This window comes from Podarcis raffonei, chromosome Z, assembly GCF_027172205.1.
Source record: "Podarcis raffonei isolate rPodRaf1 chromosome Z, rPodRaf1.pri, whole genome shotgun sequence".
Lineage (NCBI taxonomy): Eukaryota > Metazoa > Chordata > Lepidosauria > Squamata > Lacertidae > Podarcis > Podarcis raffonei.
In genome coordinates, this window is record NC_070621.1 from 35,253,804 (window position 1) to 35,257,641 (window position 3,838).

At 38.8% G+C, this 3,838-nt stretch overlaps 1 long non-coding RNA gene across 1 annotated transcript; it reads left to right on the forward strand.

Annotated features, from left to right (window-relative positions):
- Window positions 1-216: 216 nt before the first annotated feature.
- LOC128406760 (uncharacterized) lies at window positions 217-2,435 on the forward strand. Its single transcript, XR_008328606.1, has 2 exons — window positions 217-486; window positions 2,181-2,435. It is a non-coding gene; the product is annotated as an uncharacterized LOC128406760 (long non-coding RNA).
- The last annotated feature ends 1,403 nt before the right edge of the window (window positions 2,436-3,838 follow it).

Consider the following 3,838-nt stretch of genomic DNA (forward strand, 5'->3'; position numbering starts at 1 on the left):
TAGATAGATGATAGATAGATAGATAGATAGATGATAGATAGATAGATAGATAGATAGATAGATAGATAGATAGATAGATGATAGATAGATGATAGATAGATGATAGATAGATAGATGATAGATAGATAGATGATAGATAAACATTAGCTAACTGGAAAACAGCATTTCAAAATTTGGATAAATGCTGATTTCAGAGAATGGCTGTGTGGCGTTTGCCCTTCTATGTGTGTGACATCATACTGGGTTCATAGGGAAAGGGTTAACTAATTGTAAAATGACTAACCATTGGGAACCCAGGGGGCAGAGTTAACTGTGTATAAGGTTTAAGCACAGACTTTTTTTTAGAGAGTTAGAGTTGTTGAGAAGACAGTCTGGAGTTAGAAGAGACAAAGAAGATAAGTCTGTGGGTTGGGCTAGTCTGGTGTGAGAGAGGGAGAGAATTTGTTAAGAGAGGTCAGTCAAGCAGTTGAGATAATCAGTCAGAAGGTATTAGGAAGGTATAGGCCGGTAAAGAAACTAAAGTTAAGATACTGACAAGAATATTATCTGAGAAACCATAAACTTGTTAATGTTTGCAAAATAATCTTTTTTTTTTTGTTCACTTTTAACAACTGACTGGACTCAGTGTTTTACCAGAGAGTAACTGCTTGGTGGCAGTGGGGAAGCGAGCACAGGTGTGGCACAGGGATCAATAGACCGTTAAACGTCCGGGGACCCTGTGTGATCATCACAGGCTGTGTCTCTTGTTGCAGAATGCGTGACTTTTATAGATTCACCTTTAAATGCAAACTGAATTGAATTTCTCCCCCATCCCTACTCAGTCATAAGTCCTGCTATAGTGACATGGAGCCTGTGGTCCTCCATGTGTTGCTAGACTACAGCATCTGTCATCCCTGGCTACTGGCTATGTGGTATTATGGGAGCTGGGGTCCAAAAATATCTGGTTCCTCAGCTCTGTCCTACTACATAATATATGGCCTTCTGTCATGTCAGTAGTTCTCCTATGGTACATGTGTGTCACGTGACAAAGACACATGAGAGCAGAAGCAGCAAAGCAGGCTGAGAAGGCTGGGACTGCACAATCTTTTGGGCCTACTAAAGTTATTCAGGCCTAACTGCTAACCTTTGAGTCATTCTGACATGTGACTTAGCAGCCATTTTCTCTGTGTGTTCTCTGTAAGATTTCAGTCAGTCAGTCTGCCTCAGTTGTGAGCAGTACGTAATCTCAGTCAAACTATTTGGAACCATGTTGTTTATGAAGAAGCTTATTTTAACTCAGTAAAGCTCTTATTCTTTAAAACTCTGCATTATTTGTCACTGATGATGACATCTCAAGAGATGGGAATGGGGTTTTTTACTTTAAAAATGGTACCTGCCATTTACAGTTTTTATAGTATTTATATTGAAAAAAATGCTTTTTTTAAAAAAAGTGTGTAGGTCCATTAATTAAGGACGCCTTTGTAGTCAAATAAACATATTTTTAACCGATTAATATAAACAAACATTCTACTCTAACAAATAACACAAGAGGCATCCATAGCTGCTGAGGAATACGAAAGATAAAAATCATATACAGTGGTGCCTCAGGTTACATACGTTTCAGGTTACAGACTCCGCTAACCCAGAAATAGTGCTTCAGGTTAAGAACTTTGCTTCAGGATGAGAACAGAAACTGTGCTCCGGCAGCGCGGCAACAGCGGGAGGCCCCATTAGCTAAAGTGGTGCTTCAGGTTAAGAACAGTTTCAGGTTCAGTATGGACCTCTGGAACAAATTAAGTACTTAACCCAAGGTACCACTGTACAACATAAATGTTGTAGTGTAGACATAATCTTGAAATGTTTGGTTTTGAGACAGTTTATTCCACTTCTAAAATGTGCTCTTTTTTAAACTAATAAATCCACAAAACTTGTTTGCATTTGCAGTGCCAAATGCAATTAAGGTACTGCTTGCCTCTTCTGTATAATTTCCTTATTGTAAGATGTTAAATAAAAGTGGGCATCAATAGATTCCCAGTGGACAGAGAGGCGGGCACATTCCCTTTCCATTCTCACTCCTCTGCCATTTGTGATTACCCTTTGCTGATACTTGATAGTCACTTCTCTCTTCCTGTACAGCTGTGTTCAGAAGTACTGTCCTTATTCTTCTGGTCACTAACAAATGGTTTTTGTTTCTTTGTTAGATTCTGCAGCTCCACCACCAAGGAAAATCTTGTCAGTTCCCCCCACGGATTGAATTTTCTGTGGCATAGCTTTGCCATCCAAGCACATCTTGTTCTCAAGACCTTCACATTCTTCTATTCCCTGCATCTCAGCTTCCATCTTTTTATCCATGGAATTAAATTAGCAGATTTTGAGATAAGGAGGGACCGGATAAATTAACCACTGTGTGGAGAAAATGAATAATACTCTCTCGCATAATAGTAGAACGATACTTAGAGGTTTGTTTGTAGAAAAAGAAAAGAAAAAGAAAATAATCACATGGTATATAATTTTTTTTAAATAAACAAATACAAGAACATGCAATGAAGTAAAATGTTGAAAGAGTCCACTCGAAGTTAATCTCTGAAATTTGCTCTTACAATATTACCTCAGCATACCAGTCACTAAAGATACGGGGCTAGATTGGAATTGATGAAATTGTTCAAAGTTATTACATTTTACATATTTCTGTAGCATTTTGGGAAGTATTATTGATATTCACATCTGTACATCCAAATTGATAAAATAAATGCACTTCTGCAACCATGCTTGAATGCCCTGCTGGACCAAACAAAATTTCCAGAGTGGTAGGATGAGAGTTGCTGCTCCTAGCAGTCTTCTCACTTATTAGCTGCGTAACAACAACAACAGCAAGATGCCTGCCCACAAGCATCTTTCCTCTAGTACAGAAGGTGGGGCCCTAATGAACCACAGCTAGGAAAGACTAGCTGTCTGCTCAGGACTTCCAGGGAGAAAGATGACAGACTAGACATCTCTGGTCGACAGAAATAATTATGTGCTGATATATTTGGCAAAGCCAAAAACATTGAGTATCTTGTCCAAAATGTATAACTTACTGTTGGAGTGGCATACAAAGGATGAACAAGTTAAATCTGTGATGATAGATTGAGCAAGAGATGTGGGACATAACATAATGTTTGAAGATTGGGAAAGGTTGTGGAGGAAAGTGGTCAAGTTCACTGCATGTACGATGTTAAAGGAAAATGTTATGAAAATGATGTATAGATGGTGCTTAACCCCTGTAAAACTAGCAAAGATTTATCATAAGAATGATAATTTATGTTGGAAATGTAAAGAAAGAGAAGGTAGTTTTTATCATACATGGTGGGCCTATCCCAATGTGAAAGACTTCTGGGAGAAGTTTTACAATGAATTGAAAAAGATGTTGAAATATCATCATCAATCTCATCATCATCACCATCATCATCAATCTTTATTACGGTCCAGAGACCCAACAAATCATTACAAAGCAACACACAATTCATACAGCCTACCTCCAGGTTAAACAAGCATTTTGTTCAGAATATAGGGATCATTGGTTCTTGCAACCACCGATAAAAACTTTGCCACTGCACTGCTAATGCTCTAGCATTTGTCCGGTCTTCCAATAGGAACCTGACATAGTGAGCCTCTGATTTTCCCGGGAAAGGTACCAGCAAGGGTAATATCAGTTCAGCCCTGGCTTGCTCATATTTTGTACAGTGCAACAAAATATGTTCTATGGAATCGATGTCTCAAGCACACGAGCAAAGTCTGTCCTGGTAGGGAACTCCTCTCAACCTGCCATCCAACACTGCAGAAGGAAAGACGTTTAGTCTGGCTTTGGTGAAAAGCCTTC